Raw genomic sequence first — 18,616 nt, 5'->3', positions numbered from 1 at the left:
TATCAGATGCCCTGTCCACTTACAGTGGTGTTTTCACTACAAGGAAGAGGGAGAAGATAAGGACAGCATGGCTGTCAGACCAACCTGGGCTCAGATAGGGAAGGAAAGAAGGATTCCTCTTTAGACTCGTTCTAGAGCAGAGTGGGATGGGATTCCCAGTATCCTAGAAGTCTTGCTGTTCAGCAGCAATAGTAATGAAGCATTATTTTATTCCCCTCCCGCTCCTGGGAGAAAAGACCATGTAAGTCTGTCTTCCTTACTTGCTCTACTCTTACTCACACTAATATGGTTAACGCTATATTTATCTTGGTGATTTGTCTTAAGTATATTTTAATTTTAGGTCTCTGCTGCCCACCTTACTCTTCTACCACCAAACCTAAATTTTTTTGTGGAAAACGGTTTTTTAAAATCTCAAACCCCTGGGTTGACGTTTGTTTCAGACCAAGATTAAATGAAAGGCATTCAATCTATCTTTCCATGTGGAAAATCACATAAAACAAACACACAATACTTGGCAAACACTAGACATTTGAAAATGAGGGACAATGATTCCTGGGAAATGAGAAGCAAATGAGGCGAGACCTGTAAGTGTCCCAGCTTAATGCCTTGGAGAGTTTCCAGGTATGGCATGAGGAGGAGGAGCTGAGGTGGAGCCCAGAGCATACTTGAGTTGAGATGCACCTGAGAGTCTAAGTAGATTAAGGTGTCTAGAGTTTGCAGGACAGAGTACTAGAGCAGGGAGATCTGTACAGAGACAGGAATCCAGAGCTCTGCAGAGGGGCCCCCTGAGTAGTCAGTATGTACATCTGAGAAAACTACCTGAGGCCAGGGAAAGAACCACTGGAAAGGATTAGAGGTAATGGTATCCGGGTCATACCCAAGGAGAATAGTGCCTGTTGCCATCAGCCAGATTGGAAAATCTCTAGATATATGGGGGAGACTACAGAGAAAGGTCTTGCCTCAGAAATGGGGAACATTAGGCCTGGCCTGAGCCTGGCTCCACTCTCACCTAACGGATCTTAAAAACAAGACCCCGAGAAGATCAAACCATTTCTAAGTAATTTATAATCCCAGAACAAATATCAAGAATATTTATAATAATATCCAGAACCCTACAACGTAAAAGTTGCAATGTCTGGTATCCCCTCAAAGATTACCAGGTATTCAAAGAAGCAACAAAATAGGAGCCATGATAAGGAGAAAAATCAATCACTTAAAACTGACCCAGAACTGACACAGACATGAGAATTCTCAGACAAGGACATAAAAAAGTGATTATAACTATATCCCATATGTTCAAAATTGAAGCAGAGCCATTGATGGTACATAAAGGAAGTTAAATTGAAATTTTAGAGATGAAAACTACAGTGTCTGAGATTAACATACACTGGCTGTGATGCCAGATTATGAAGACTTAAATTAGATCCTCTGCTCTAATATTCATAAACTATAATAACTTTTTTTAAGCTTAGTTTACTACTCTGTAAAACAAGACTAATAAAACCTGGTTAAAGGTATTATTGCAAAGAGTAAAATGAGTTGATGATAAAATGCGATCATTAGGTAAAACACTTAGCATGGTGTCTGGCACACGGTAAGCAGGCAATAATTTTGTATTTATTATGCTACTCCCCTGCTCAAATTTATTTCTGGTTCCCTACTGCTGGAGGAACAAAGTCCAAACCCTCTAGCTTGAAATTCAAGCTCTATACCATCTGGTTTCGGTCTTTTGTCCAGCATGATTTCTATGTTAGTTTATGTAACAGTATTTTAGTTAAATTAAAGTTCACTGTTCTCTTTCTATATCCCACAAGTCTTTGGCTCGGTCCTTGTTATAGGCTGAATTATGTCTCCCCCAAATATCACATGTTGAAATCCTAACCCCATTACCTCAAAATGTGATAGCATTTGGAGATAGGATCTTTAGGGAGAAAATTAAGATGAGGTCATTAGGGTGGGCCCTAACCCCATATAAGTGGTGATCTTATAAGTAGAGGAAATTTGAACACAGACATGTAGAAAGGGAAAACAATGTGAAAATGCAGGGAGAAGACAACCACTCACATGGGAAGGAGAGAACCCTGGAACAGATCCCTCCATCACTGACCTCGGAGAGAACCGACCCTGCCAACGCTTGGATCTCAGAATTCTAGCCTCCGGAACTGTGGGAAAGTACATGTCTGTGGTTTAACCCCCCTGCCCCCTCAATGCTCTGCATGGAAATTTGTTACAGCAGCGCTAGCGAGCTAACACACTGCCTTCATCCCTCTTCCCTCTTTATCTGAATGCCTTTGTGTACGTATCCCAACTATTCATGATGTAGATAGTTTGTCAATTTCTCCATCAGAATGTCCTTATTTCTCTTACTAACATGTGATCTCTGTCTCCTCAGGAATCCTATAGTATAATCTATATTCTTATGGCACTTACCCTTCCTACATTTTGAATTATCATTAGTTTTATGTCCTATTGCTCCACTTGGACTGACATGTCCTACAGAGTTGAATCTATTTCTGATTCATTCTTCTATTCCCCACAGTATCTAGCAGTTCCAGCATGTGGTAGAATCTCTATTAAAAGGATCTTGATGAGTTAAAGCATAAGTCATATGTCAAAAGTAACACCTATAGGTATCTATCTGTGTAAGGGTGTGTTTGTGTGACTTTTAATTGTGTCTCCCTTACTAGATAGCAAATGCCATGAACACAGGGGACTTTATCTGTCTAATGAAAGTGCTAATTCGGCTTTCAAAAAAGCCCATACTATTCTCAAGCAGTAATGTGTTGGTTTCTTATATGAATTATGGCTAAATAATACATTTTTTAAGATAACTTCAAAAGGTAAAACAATAAGCAATTTTGTGATTCTTGGTCCTAATTGGACTTGTGTTGTCAGGAATAATAACTTCCGTCATAACTCATTAGCTCTTAAGAGGTAATTCCGCCACCTCAAGGAAAGGGAACATTCCAATGCCTTCTCTGACGTAGGATCTCTTTTCGCAAAGCCTCTGTGTTGTGGGTCATCACCTCAAACATCACCACCCCTGCCATATTTACCCAGTGTCACACATTGCCTTTTGTTGTCTTTACCTCTAGAGCTAGCTAACTTATTTACGTTTCTGCTTCCACAAATCAACAGAGAAAGGTAATATAACAATCCTTCATTGCTTTACAAAATCAAAAGCTGGAAGGACAGCAAGAAAGAGGTTTTTCAAGATTCACCTCAAATTGCCTCCTCCATGAAAACTTTCTTCACTTTGACACACGTAAAATTCTTGTCTTCATGCTTCTTCTCCCTCTGTAGGGGGCAATATAAGAAATGTATCATTTTATAATGCCTAATTTTTCACATGTTTCACTTCCCTTTCCTAAACTCTAAGCCCAATAAGTATAAGAAAAATGTCTCATGAATTTTTTGCATGTGTGTCCTCAGTATTTAGCACACACCTGACACAGGATAGGCTCTCCCCGTGTAGAAGCACTAGCATCTCATAGCCTCCAAAAGTCCAACAGAGAAGTCAGGGCTGTGAGATTTATGGTTTATTATTATTTTCTTCTTCTCCTTCCTCTTCTTCTTCTTCTAGTAATATTACTACTACTACTACTACTACTACTACTACTACTACTACTATTCATTGTTGTTGTTGCCCAGTTTTTTGTTTTCTATTTTTTGGAAAATTATTCTAAGACAAGATTCACAACTGGTAGTGGTGGCTGCTTTTGCTATTATTATTATTCTATTATTATTATTAATATTTTTGTTGCTGTTGTTATTATTATTCTTTATCAGGAAATCCAAATGCAGGTTTACATATGTGAACCATTAAAAAACTATTTTTAAATGTAACACCAATGTCCTTAGTGTAAGATGTTAGAAAACAAAAGATTCATTTTTATGAAATCTATGGTCCCCTAGGTCTCAATGATTTAGAATAATGCTCACCAGAGTTCCTTGCCCTTTTACCATGATTATTTGGCCTCCAGGTAAAGGCATTTCCCTGTGGTTCACCCAAACCTCAGCTGTCTCAAGAAGTGGTTTCTCACTTTCTAATTTGCAGATTGTGGTTTTATTGACATTTATGGGGGTTGCAATGGGCAAATAAAAGTCCTCAAGGGGTTTAAAATTCTAGCATTAACCTTCTCTGTATAATTAAATGCTCTGCATTTCAAAATATTTTATAGATATTTGCAGTTATAAATTAGTGCTCTCTCCACAAGGAGGCCACCGTGATTGGGCTTCTGGGGGGAAAAAAAAGATGCTGTCATGCCTGGAGGTCACTGGCTGCAGGATGTGGGGAACTTGGCTTAGAGTCAGGCAGAGCCAAAGGATTGAATAATGCCTCGGAGACTAAACATGTTACGTAATTGTGCACAGGGAAAGAGGAATTCCTAACAGAGGAAATAGTCCAAAGAAGATGTAAGTATAAGTAGGTACGTTCTAGGCAGAATCCCAAAAGGCAAGGTAAACATTCATTGAAGATCCAACAGCAGCCCCAAGTGTACTTCTGTAGGACAAAACAGATTGGAGGCACAACCAGTACGGAACATGGGATAATTCTGCTGTCGGTTATCTGAAAATAACAGTGGAAAGTCATAAGCCCGGTGACTGGTGACTGTGGCACCAAGGTCAAGTAGGACCAACCATAAAATATTCCTCTTGATGGTAGAGTGGTTACTGGTACAATGCTTCCTTAATTTCCCCCTTGTTTCCTTTATTAGATTCACCATTTCTCCAAATGCAAAGCAGATGCATAAGCTGATGTTAGGCTGCTACAGGCTCAGGAAATGTGGATGTAAGCTGCTGCAGTGAAATGAACGCATGGCAGACAGCAGAACAATTAAGATTTACCCTGGAGAGAGGCTGCTGGTGTTTGCCCAGATTCCCCTTACTGGACCCATGCATTTATCACCTATTGCTGTTAGTGCCGACTACTATTACGTACAATTGCACCCTTCTCCAGAGAATCGTCCTTGACTGGCAGAAACTGTCTCACTAGAAGATGCCTGCGAACTTCAGCACCCTCTAAAGAGGAGGACAAGAATCAGCCACCGACTAGCTGATACATGGATGCAAAATTGCTGCCCCCAACCCGCTTCACTTCAAGGCATGACAACTCTGAGGCTCCTTTCACACTCCAGAGCTCCCCATGAGGTCAGGCTCAGTCCAGACGTTAGTAAAAACCATATTTTTGCTTAGCTTTTTGCTCTACCTTATCCTGCTTCTGTTTATTTCCTTACAGGTATCTTCTGAGGGCACTCCAGGAATGTTAGCACCAAAACACTTCTCCCAGGCTCTGTCTCTCAGGAAGCTGATCCAAGAATCCTTTCACTGATGGTTCCTATAAAATTAAAAACCTTTGATATGAGGTGGGTTCTGAACCTTAGAGGGGGTGGAATGAGCCCTTTTCCCACCAGTTTGTGCTGTGTGACCTCTCTGAGCTTCAGTTTCCTTATTGACTAACAGGGGAATGATAACATTAACCTCCTTACAAGGTTCTGGAAGGATTGCTAGTAATCCTTGTGTTAATTATACTAGTCTGCATTCATAAAAATCACATTAATCGTATTTCATTTTTTCATTCATTCATATCCCTTTTATTAAGTTCCTTCCACATACTAGGCACAGTACTAGACTCCACACTACAGTGATAAACAGACAAAAATAACTATGCTTACAAAATATTAAATGAGGACAGTTAATACTCAAGGTAAGAATATACAATGGTTTGGGGGCACCTGGGTGGCTCAGTCAGTTAAGTGTCTGCCTTTGGCTCTGGTAATGATCTCATGGTCCTGGAAGTGAGCCCCATTGGGCTCCATGCTCAGAGGGCAATCTGTTTCTCCCTCTCCCTCTGTGATCTCTTTCACTGTAGTTCTCTCTCAAATAAATAAATAAGATCTTTTTTAAAAAAAAGAATATACAGGGGCGCCTGGGTGGCGCAGTCGTTAAGAGTCTGCCTTCAGCTCAGGGCGTGATCCCGGAATTATGGGATCGAGCCCCACGTCAGGCTCCACCGCTGGGAGCCTGCTTCTTCCTCTCCCACTCCCCCTGCTTGTGTTCCCTCTCTCGCTGGCTGTCACTATTTCTGTCAAATAAATAAATAAAATCTTTAAAAAAAAAAGAATATACAGTGATTTAGACAAATACTATGGAAAAATAATGCAAGAAATGGGTATAGTAAATTAGTTTTAACCCTCACAACAATTCTGTATGCTTTAGAGATCAGAAAACGGACATTTAGAAAAGTTAACTAAGTTACTCAGTATCACACAATCAGGACTAAAGGAGAATGCAAATCCAGACCATCTGACTTAATGGCAAGGCTATAACACCCCAAACATATGATAAGTACCGTCTATAGTAATAACAATACTGAATAACTGAACAACCAGCCAACCACCCCACCCACTGAGTCCACACGCCATCTAATATCAAAAAAAAAAAAAAAGTGCAGTTTATCCTTAGAATTTCTCATTCAGGACTGCATGAAAGATCCAGCTATTGTGTGAACCTGCCAGCTTCCGAAAGAGGAAATAGAAGAGACGTTAAGATCTGAGAATTAGTGAGCATACCTTCAGCCTGGGATTAAAAGGGTAAAAAGGATGTGAAGGAGGTAGAAATGAAGGAAAGAAGAAAATATGAGCAGCATTCATAGGAGGAAATGGCAATGTTGACAACTCAGGTTACCTAAGCAATCATTCCAATTGTGTTTCATTAAGAAAATGGTAAAATAAATAAATAAATAAGGAAGTGAAACTGACTTCGCATGAATGACGACAGTCTGGGTGGGACACCTGTCTCCACCACAGGGGGTGGAACTGGAGGAAAGGAGGCACAATTAAGTCATCGGGCTGTTTATCTATTTCTAAATCTTGAGCTCAGCTAAGCCAAATGGAGCACATACTCCACGGTAGGTGAACTGGGTTATATAAGACCAATTATAAAATAATAAATCTAGAGAATTCTGTATTATTTTCTTCTGAAAGGTTAGAACATTTCGGTACATTTTAGTCATAGTGATACTTAAGTTTTGACATGGATGGAAGCCTGGGATTCCACTACCGGCCAGCCCCAGGTTTTTTGTCTGTCTGTTTGGTTGTTTGTTCACTGGCTTTGATATTCTCCCAAAAGATTTAAGACAGAAATGATTTACCTTGGTTTGCAGATGGACAAACTAAATCCCAGAAAGACTAAATGTCTCGCCCACGTCTTGTTTTAGCTGGTAGAATCGGTGCTCGAAGTCTGTTTTTTTAATGCTTTGTTATTAATTTGCATCACTTGCTTCTTGTTAAGAAAATTTAATTTTTAAAGAGATTATATGTGTCCAAGTACATAGTAAAACGTCTGGTATATTTTGTATGCATGCAATGTGTTTTTATCTTTCACTTAAAAGACTATTTTATTGCTGTAAGAACACTTTATATGACATCTGCGCTCTTAAATTTTAAGTGTATAATACATTGTCATTGACCATAGGTTCAGTGTGTCTCAGGAGCTTAATGTACAGCCAATTATATTGTATATATTATCTTCTTATATACATAATATATATTTAATATACGTAAACTTATTATGTAGCTAATCTCTATCTTGCTTAACTGAAATCTCATGCCCGTTGATTAGTAACTACACATTTCTCCCTCCCCATAACCCCTAGCAACCACCATTCCACTCTAACTCCGTGAATTTGACTATTGTAGTTGTCTTATGTAAGTGAGATCATGTCATGGTGTTTATATTTCTGTGACTGACTTATTTCACTTTACATAATGTCTCCAAGATTCATCCATGGTGTCACATATGACAGAATTTAACTCTCTTTTTAAGTCCGTATTGTATTCTATTATATATGTATGACGTTTCTTTCCCTAGTCATCTATTGATATTTAGATTGTTTTCACATTTTCACTAATGCGAGTAGTACTACCATGAACATGGGATTGCTATCATCTCCGAGAGATCCTGATTTCAATTCTCTAGGATAACCCAGAAATGGGATTGTTGGATCATATGGTAGTTTTTAAAATTTTTTCAGAAAACTTTATACTGTTTTCCATAGCAGCTACACCAGTTTGCATTCCCACCAACAATGTATAAGAGTTCTAATTTCTAGGGCACATGGGTGGCTCATTCAGGTAAGCACCAGACTCTTGATTTTGGCTCAGGTCATAATCTCAGTTGATTTTGTAAGATGGAGCCCTGTTTTGGGCTGCCTGGGCAAGGAGCCTGCTTAAGATTCATTCTCTCTCCCCCGGCCCCTCCCCTTTCTGCTCCCGCATGCATATCCATGTGCTCTCTCTCTTTCTCAAAAATAAATAAATAGGGGCGCCTGGGTGGCTCAGTCGCTAAACATCTGCCTTCAGCTCAGGGTGTGATCCCAGAGTCCTGGGATCGAGCCCCACATCAGGCTCCTCCACTGGGAACCTGCTTCTTCCTCTCCCACTCCCCCTGCCTGTGTTCCCTCTCTCGCTGGCTGTCTCTCTGTCAAATAAATAAATAAAATCTTAAAAAAATAAAAATAAATAAATAAATAAATAAATAAATAAATAACAATTAAAAAATAAAAATATTTTTTTAAAAATGCGTAGTCAGTTGAGCGTCCGACTCCTGATTTTGGCTCAGACCATGACTCGGGTGGTGAGATGGAGCCCCAGGTCCGGCTCCCAGCTCAGCATGGAGGCTGCTTGTCAATCTCTCTCCTTCTCCCTCTGCCACTCCAGCTCATTCTCTCTCTTTCTAAAATAAAAAATATATATATTTTTTAAAAATAAAGTAAATAAATAAATCTTTAAAAAATTCTTTCCCTCTCCCCTCCCCTCCTTCCTCTCTCCCTAAAAAATTAATTAATTAATTAAATTTTAAAAAGAGTTTTAATTTCTCCATTTCTTCACTAATAACTGTTTTTTTCATAATAGCCACCTTAATAAGTGTGAGGTAATATCTCATTGTAATTTGATTAGCTTTTCTCTGATGATTAGTGATGTTGAGATTTTTATAAGTCTGTTATTCGTTTGTGTATCTTCTTTGGAGAAATGTCTAAGCTCTTAATCCATTTTTTTAATCAGGCTATTTGTTATTTTACTATTCCATTATATGAGTTCCTTATGTATTTTCCAAATTAATCCTTTGATTTGCAAATATTTTCTCCCATTTCATAGGTTGCCTTTTCGTTTTGTTGATTCTGCTCTGCAGAAGCTTTTTAGTTTGATGTAGTCCCATTTGCTTATTTTGGTTTTGTTGCCATGCTTATGGTGTTGTACCCATGTTACCAAGATCAATGTCATAAAGGTTTTCACTTATTTTCTTTCTTGAGTTTTACAGTTCCAGGTCTTATGATATATCTTCAATTGATTTTGAGTTGATTTTGTGTGTGATGTAAGATAAGGGTCCAGTTTCATTATTTGCATGTGGATATCCCAACACCATTTGTTGAAAAGCTACCCATTGTATATTCTCGGACGCTTGTTGAAGATCAGTTGTCTGCATATGCATGAATTTGCTTCTGGGCTGTCTATTCTGTTCCATTTGTCTATGTCTGCCTTTATGTCAGTACCACACTGTTTTGATTACTATACTTTTGTAATATATTCTGAAATCAGGAGATGCAATGCCTCCAGCTTTGTTCTTCTATCTCAGGATTGATTTGGCTATTTGTGGTCTTTTGTGGTTCTCTGTGAATTGTAAAAGTTGTTGTTGGGTTTGTTTTTGTTTGTTTGTTTGTTTGTTTGTTTGTTTAGAGAGGGCGACAAGGGGCAGAGGAAGAGGGAGAGAGAGAGAATCTTAAGCAGGCTCCATGTCCAGCATGGAACCCAACACACAGCTCAATCTTACAACCCTGAGATCATTTCGACCTGTGCCAAAATCAAGAGTCAGACGTTTAACCAACTGAGCCACCCAGGTGTCCATCTATTTTTGTAAAAAAATAAAACCCTTTGTGATTTCAATGGAATAGCACTGAGTCTGTAGATTGCTCTGGGCAGTATGGACATTTTAACAATATTAAGTCTGCCAATCCATGAACATGGCATGCCTTTCCGTGTATTTGTTTCTTCTATTTCTTTCATTAATGTTTTGTACTGTTTAGTATACAGGCCTTTCACCAACGTAGTTAAGTTTATTCTTAAGTATTTTATTCTTCTTAATGCTATTATAAATGGGACTTTTTTTTTCTAATTTCCTTGTCAAATAATTTACTGTTATTGAATAGAAACAAATGAATACTGTATGTTGATGTTGTATCCTGCAATTTTACTGAATTCATTTATTAGCTTTAATTCTTTTATGGACTTGGAAGAGTTTTCTATATATAAAATCATGTCATCTGCATAAGGGACCATTTTAATTCTTTCTTTCTGATTTAGATGACTTTTATTTCTTTTTCTTGCCTAGTTGCTTGAGCTAGGATTTCCAGGACTATGCTGAGTAAAAGTGGTGAGAGTGGGCATCCTTATTTTATTCCTTATGTTAGAGAAAAGGCTTTCACTTTTTCACTGTTGAGAATGATGTTTGCTGTAGGCCTGTCATTGATGGCCTTTATTATGTTGAGGTACTTTCCTTTTGTTTCTCTTTGTTCAGAGATTTTATCATGAGTGAATGAGGAATTTTATCAAACACTTTTTCTGCATCTATTGAGATAACCAGGTGATTATTATCCTCTATTCTGTAATGTGGTTTATAACATTAATTAATTTTCATATGTCGAACCATCCTTGCATCTAAGGGACAAAACCCACTTAGTATTGGTGTATGATCCTTTAAATATGCTGTTGAATTAGGTTGTCATCATTTTGTTGAGAATTTTTACATCTATATTCATCAGGGATATTGTCCTTTTTATGTATTTTTTCCTCCTATGATGTCTCTTGTTTATGTTTTCTCCAGGGTAATGCTGGCATAATAAATGAGTTTGAAAGTGTTCCCTCCTCTTCATTTTTTGGAAAAGTTTAAGAAAGATTGGTGTTAATTTTTATTTAAATATTTGGTGGAGTACACAAATAAAGCCATGTGGTCCTGGACTCTTCTTTGTTAAGAAGTTTTTGGTTACTAATTCAATCATTTTACTTGTAATTAGTCTGTTCAGGTTTTTTATTCTTTTGTGATTCAGTATTTTATAGGTTGTGTCTTTCTAGGAATTTTTCTATTTCTTCTAGATTATCCAGTTGGTATATAATTGTTTATAGTAGTGTCTTATGATCCTTTTATTTCTGTGGCATTGATTGTAACATCTCTTCTTTCATTTCTAATTTTATTTATTTGAGTGTTTTCTCTTTTTTTTCTTCTTTAGTCTAGCTAAAGCTTGTCAATTTAAAATAATAAGGAAGAGACATCCAGCTATTATATAGTTGGTTGCCAAATTCTGATATAGTGTGACTCTTCCCTCCCCTCCATAGTAGTCTGTGCTCAGAGGACTACGCCATGACCTGCTTCATCTGCTAATAAAATATTTTCTCTTCTAAAAAAAATTATTTTGCCACCATAATGAATAATTATTCTTCTCAATTGTAAAGATTTTACAACTACATAATTGGGAAGACATTAGAAAATTATCCTTCTTTCTTACCACTCTAAAAAAAAGATTTTTAGTCACCAGAATATTCAGCTTAAGTATCTAAGAAATGTCTCTCTCTAAGATAAGTGAAAATAACATAAATAAAGAGTAAATAATAGTATAGATAGGGAAAAATAAAGAAGGAAGAACTACTTTTATTGAGGGTAATTCTATTTAAAGATAATCTAATATCTTTACTTGAGATCATTCTATCTCATTTCATATCATGTGTTCTTACTTTAATGGAAAAATGCTTTCATTATAAATTCCCAGTGCTAATCAAGAAAAGAGATGGATAGATTTCAACTCCTTTTAAAAACAAATATATGTAGTTGATAGTTAAATCCCATGATGTCTCTATGCTGGATTACATGGATGCAGAGGGAAGAAAATGGAACCCATAATTCAGAAACAAATTATTATTTTCATAGAACTCTTAAACAGGTATCTTTTTTAAAAAGCTGCTCCTCAAGAAATGACTAAATGACTCTTTAGGGAAGACCACAGTTCAGTATCTTTATTTTATTATAAAATAATTATTTTAAGTAACTGTGGATTAATGGAGGTAGATCCCATATTTTGTCAAATAAAGGTAGGATAGAAAACTAGGTGGAGAATCTAAAAAGTTACTTCGCTTGTTATCTGTTGTTGTATAACAAATTGCCCCCCAATTTAACAGCTTTAAATAACATTTATTATCTCTGTGAGTCAATATCTTGTTTTGTGGTTTAGTTGGGTGTTTATGGCCTAGTGCCTCAGATGTCTGCAATCAAGGTGTTGTCTGGGCTTGTGGTCATCTCAGCACTCAGCTGGAGGGGAGTTCATCTCGAAGTTCACTCGGGTAGCTGTTCACAGCTCTCTGGGTCCTTGCTAGCCGAAGGCTGGAAGTATCAGCTCCTGGCAGTGTGTGGCTTTCTACATGGGACTTCTCACATGGCTGCTGGTTACCCCAGAGTACAGATTCTGAAAGAAAGACCTCAAGACAGAAGCCACAATTTTTTTTAAAACGTGATATTTGAGTTGATACCTTATTGCTTTGGCTGTATTCAATTTATTTTTTTTTTTCCACCACATCTACTGCCTTTTTTTTTAATAATATTTTTTATTATGTTAGTCACCATACAGTACTGTATGGTGCATTCAATTTATTAGAAGTGTGTCACCAAATCTAGCCATATTCCAGCTAAAGGATTACACAAGAGTGTGAATGTGAGGATCAAGGATCATGAGGTGTCATCTTAGAGTCTGTCTACCACAGATAATACCTACTTATGACTCTCAGTGGTAATAGACACATTCTCTTTCCTCTTAAACATTTGAAAGCAGCTCATTGTCTTTGCTAATGTTTGGATATAGTCAGTGAATGAAAGTCAGTGGAACCCAAGGGTAAGGGATATAGGTAACTCTGATACTTCTGATACTGTGGTTGGATTTCAAACCTCAGGGCTGACTGACTGGGGTATATCCATGTCATCTCGGTGGCATTAATTTCCTAATGTATAAAGCAAGATTTGTCTTTTTATCTAATTTTCCCGGGTATTCACGAAGCTCACTCTCTCTTTTCTTTTGTTTTCCTTCAATTATATCCTAATGTTAATTCTTTACTCTTTGACCTTCATTGGAGGTTATTTACCACGTATCATCACTATCCAGGCAAACTGGGCAGATGAAAAGCCTAACAAAACGTCTTGGTCTCTGCTAGATATGACATCTAATGAGAGAAATGAAGTGGGAAAGATTATTCCTTTATCCGATTATTTTTTAACCTAGCAAAATTTAACCATTTTTATCTGAAGTCACTAAAACCTTCTGTAGATTGAATTTCTCTAGGTACGCTCTCGCTACACATACTTCAGAAATAAATTTAGTCACAATAGAATCTAATGTTATTAAGAGTCTAAAATATGTATTTCGTATTTTATTCAAGAGGTTTGGCTGTTCTCGTGAGGTAAGAGTAAATTAACAGTGGGGCTTGGTTCTTGTCTTTTCTGCTACATTTAAATCCCAGTCCTAGTGACTAAAGGGTATAAACATATAAACATAAGCTCTTAATGGTTTGAATAAGGTCGAAGACAAAAAGTTCCCTCGTTAAGTTCTGCAGTTAAATACAATTATTTTACCCTGCTCAGTCTGCTTAATGTATCTTGTCACATGCTGCTCAAAATTATGCTGAAGAAAAAGGAATTAAGAGTGTAGCATTTTAATAGCATATTTTCTTTCTTAATTTTCTATTTTTAACTCTAAAACATCAAGTGCTATTTTGCTGCCATATTTTCTTCCTCTAATGACCTTAGCTAAATTCTAAAATTCTCACCCTCATTTGTGAAAATGTAATGATAAAGTAAACCAGTAGCGAAGTTGAATGGAATCCAGTTCTAAAATCCCTTGCCTCACTCAACTGCTTCTCAGACACCTGAAATGCGCTGCTTAATTTAGAAAGAAAAATTACAGTGAGGCTGCAATCCTGCCTTTCAGAGACAAGGGAGCAGGAAATGATTTGCAGGTGATTGAAAGGTGGTGTTTGCACTTAGGATTTCCTGAGCTTTCCAAATTTAACCTTGCAGCTTACCTATCTTTGATTTTAAGAATTAGATCCAACCCTTATTCTGGATATCTCCCCACTGTAGAACTGCATCTTGGCTGGGGATGAGACAAATGAAAGCTACATGCTCAGTCCTAAAAGAGAAAAGAGCAAAACAGAATGTGAAGAAAATAAATGAAGGCTACAGTTTAGCTTTCCTCTGAGCCAAGGACAAGAAGCTGCCTTCTCCTTGAACTTAACCCCGGATTGTCACAGAGAAATAAGGGACTCCGGAGAAAATTCTATTGCATTTGCCATTTCCAAGCAGAAAAATACAATTATAGAATAGATACATGAGAAACTTTTAAAAAATTTTTCATTGCAAGATGCTGTGAATAAATATGATAGAATTGAATGTAAAATATTTATGCATATATACATATTATTTGTATAAGTAAATGCCTATAAAGTGTGAAGCAAGGTAAAAATCTCATTCTTTTCCTAAGATGTAGAATAATGGGTTTGTTTTCCAGGTTAACCAATGCCTTGTTTTCTAAAAATAAATTTTATAATTCTTTGTTTAAAGGAACAGTCTGGAAAAAAATGGACTCTTGTCCACAAGACTACTATTGACAATTCTTACTCGAAGCCTCCTGTGTCTGAGTTCTGAATTAGCCAGCACAGTACATCCAGCAAGCTCTCGATATACATTGGTTAATAACTGAATACAGCTATAAAAGAAACAAGGAAGGGAAAAGAGAGAGAGATGGAGATAGAGAAGGAGAGAGATGGAGGAGGGGGAAAGAAGAAGGATACAGAAGACACAGGAAATATTTTATCCACTGAACATGACATTTTGAAAAGCTTTCTTCATTTGGCTTCCAGGAATACTACTTTTGTCTTTTTCTTTCTGCTTTACTAGTTGCGTCTTTTCAGTCTCCTAGGATGGTTTCTTTTCTCCCTCCAATTTCTAAATATTGGAGTGCATTAGGGCTTTGTTCTGGGTTATGGATTTTTCTCAATGCATAGCCAGCTCCTACGTAATCTTTTCAAATTGCATGACTTTATTATACCAATAATCCTACCCACCCATCCAGTAGTTCTCTAAACTGAAGTACTTTCTTAAACTCTGGGCTCATGTACTTAACTTTTTTTTAAATAATAATATTTTTTTATTATGTTAGTCACCATACAGTACATCCCTAGTTTTTGATGTAAAGTTCCATGATTCATTAGTTGCGTATAACACCCAGTGCACCATGCAATACGTGCCCTCCTTACTACCCATCACCAGCCTATCCCATTCCCCCACCCCCCTCCCCTCTGAAGCCCTCAGTTTGTTTCTCAGAGTCCATAGTCTCTCATGCTTCATTCCCCCTTCTGATTACCCCCCGTTCCTTCTTCCCTTTCTTCTCCTACCGATCTTCCTACTTCTTATGTTCCATAAATGAGTGAAACCATATGATACTTGTCTTTCTCTGCTTGACTTATTTCGCTTAGCATTATCTTCTCCAGTCCCGTCCATGTTGCAGCAAATGTTGAGAACTCATTCTTTCTGATAGCTGAGTAATATTCCATTGTATATATGGACCACAACTTCTTAATCCAGTCATCTGTTGAAGGGCATCTCGGCTCCTTCCACGATTTAGCTATTGTGGACAATGCTGGTATGAACATTAGGGTGCATATGGCCCTTCTCTTCACTACGTCTGTATCTTTGGGGTAAATACCCAGTAGTGCAATGGCTGGGTCATAGGGTAGCTCAATTTTTAACTTTTTAAGTATACTTAACTTTCTACTTGATCTCTGTAGATCTCAAACAGCTATGTCAATGTCAAATTTTACCAGACAGAACCCTTGATTCATATGCCCTCCCCTCCCGATCTATTCCTTCCTCAATCTTCTCCATACCCACCAACAATACCACTTTTCTCTAGTGTTTCAAACTAAACATTGAAGACATTATATTTCTTTTCTTTTATTGTATGACAAAACCATATGAGTTTACATTCGAAAGAGATACCAGATTTTATCATTTTTTACCTCGTCCATGTTATCACAGTAACTTGTTCAGCTTGTTCAGCAGGAGTTGCCAGGGCCTCAGGCTGAGGCAGGGTCTGGAATGGAATCTGACAGTGATGAACCAGTACCAGATCTCCAGGAACAGGATTCCACACGGGCGACCACACAATAAGCCCAGCGGGCAGCTGCAGCTGAGATCGATGTAGAACTGGTCAGTAAAGCAAAACAGAGCTGAAGTGAAAAGAAGGCACGAAAGACTATGTCCAAACTGGGTCTTTGACAGGTTACGGGGGGAGGAGTCACCATCTGGAAATCTAAGATTATCTTTTTATTGGGCGCCTGGGACCCAGTTGGTTAAGTAACCGCCTTCAGCTCAGGTCGTGATCCTGGAGTCCCGGGATCAAGTCCCTCATCGGGCCCCCTGCTCAGCGGGAAGTCTGCTTCTCCCTCTGGTCTTTTCCCTTTCATGTTCTCTCTTTCTCTCATTCTCTCTCTCTCAAATACATAAATAAAATCTTAAAAAAAAAAAAAGAATATCTTCGTCGTCATCACAAAACCAGATATCTAAAAGAGCCAAGTGCTGAACAGTAACTTCCTGTATGATACCAGTTTGTTAGAAAGAAAGGAAATGCACGTACATATTGTGTTTGACTACATGTGTAAGATACCAGAGGAAAATGTTAAAATGATAATCGTGGTGGTTGTTTTTAGGAAGTAGAAATGGGGAGCTGGGAAGCAGAGGGCTTTTACTTTTAACTCTATACCATTCTGTACTGTCAGCATTTTTTCGGAATTAACAAACATAACTTTTATTGAAAATTAAATTCTGTGGAAAACCCCCAAATCCATTAAAAAATAAAATCTATGAAAAAATAAATAAATAAATAAAAGAGCCCAGCTTCAGATACCTACATAGTTTTTGGGGAAGGATCAAGGATTTATCTCAGCAGGCACAACTAGCAACTACTGAGAAATTCAAAGTTCAAGGTAAAGCTGTCTCAGACATTCAAGAAAACACACAGACTCCAACGGTACAAGAGGACAGTGAAGAGGAAGAGGTTGATGAAACAGGTGTGGAGGTTAAGGACATAGGATGGGTCATGTCACAAGCTAATGTGTCAAAAGCAAAGGCAGTCCAAACCCTGAAGAACAACAGTAATGATATTATAAATGCTATTACAGAATTAACAGTGTAACCATCTGAAAATGAGAACCTATTTTTGGTGTTTCAAAAGAATAACTGTAGCTTGGTTTGAAATTTGTATAGTGTTTCAATCATTAATAAAGTTATAGCTTGTTGTTAGATGGGAAAAAAAATAGGAGGCATAACCAGAGCACAAAAGTATACTCACTACTGATGCCAGTGAAAGTAGAACCACCATAATTCACTCAGCCAGTGGTCAGTGATGAGGCAGAGAGAAAGACTGAAAAAATGGCCTGGCTTCTCTCTTCCTTCCACTTGTCAGTGTCTCATTGAGCTGTCTCATAAAAAAGCCTAGAAAATACAGTACCAAGGCAGAACTTGAGAAAGGAAAGAATGGATATGAAAGCCGTTGGGTCAAGGACCAATGAACTCTGCCCCTAACTCCACCCCACTATAGCTTTATGTTCCCCCAAAAGCAAGAGTGAACCACATGAAATAGAACACATATCCTGCCAAGCGCCTACTCTCAACCTTCCAACAGTTTTACATCATAGCCTAAATGAAATACCAAGTTCTAATCATGACCTATGATGTTTCACATTACGTAGCCACAGTCTATTACTCTAATTTCTTCCTGCCTTTCTCCTTTGCCTCACCTCATTTCAGCGTGTAGCTTTTCTTGCATTTCATTGACTATGTCTAGCAAACTTCTTCCCCATCTTTTCCAACTGTTTGGTAAATTATTCCCCTTGTTTACTAGGCTTGTTCCCAGCTTCAGTCAGGCCTGTGTGCAAATATCACCTCTCCACAGAGGACTTCTCTGATCTTTTTTCCAAAATACTGACTCATCCACTAATTTATGTCTCCTTACCATGCGTAATTTTTCTTCTTAGTAATATCACTACTTCACCATGTTGGGGAACATCATGGAAAAGACCTGACTACCACATGACCTGTGAGCTGAGTGGGCCCTGGCACCTGGAGGCTCCTTATTCCATTGACTGTCCTTGGAATGTGGGTTCCACAAGCCTTTCCTGTACCCAGATGCTTCTCCGAGGCCAGAGCCTTGAGATCAACATGTGGTGTTGAGAACCCCTGTATGATATATGTGTGACTGAACCCATGAAGGCCCCTATTTAAATTTTTAAGATTTGGCAGGTGAGTACAGGGGTCAATTTGTCTTGCTGCCACCCACGACAAGCCTTGTAGGTAAGTTCCTTTTGCTTATTAAAACTGCCACTTCCCAATCTACAGTGGCCTGCCCTTTCTTTGGTGTCTCCCTGCCCTCTGAGTATGAGGGCCAGTTTCTGGTATACCTGCTAAGCTCCTGATAGGGTTGTGAACCAATACACAATAAATGGAATTCCTATTTGTTTATTGT

General features: G+C 38.0%; 1 pseudogene; it reads left to right on the top strand.

Annotated features, from left to right (window-relative positions):
* Positions 1 to 4,818: 4,818 nt before the first annotated feature.
* Positions 4,819 to 17,287, top strand: LOC123001111 (nascent polypeptide-associated complex subunit alpha-like; annotated as a pseudogene).
* The last annotated feature ends 1,329 nt before the right edge of the window (positions 17,288 to 18,616 follow it).

Source organism: Ursus arctos, unplaced genomic scaffold (genome assembly GCF_023065955.2).
Source record: "Ursus arctos isolate Adak ecotype North America unplaced genomic scaffold, UrsArc2.0 scaffold_11, whole genome shotgun sequence".
Taxonomy (NCBI): Eukaryota; Metazoa; Chordata; class Mammalia; order Carnivora; family Ursidae; genus Ursus; species Ursus arctos.
Note: the sequence above shows the minus strand (reverse complement) of the source record. Positions and strands in the feature narration are given on the sequence as shown.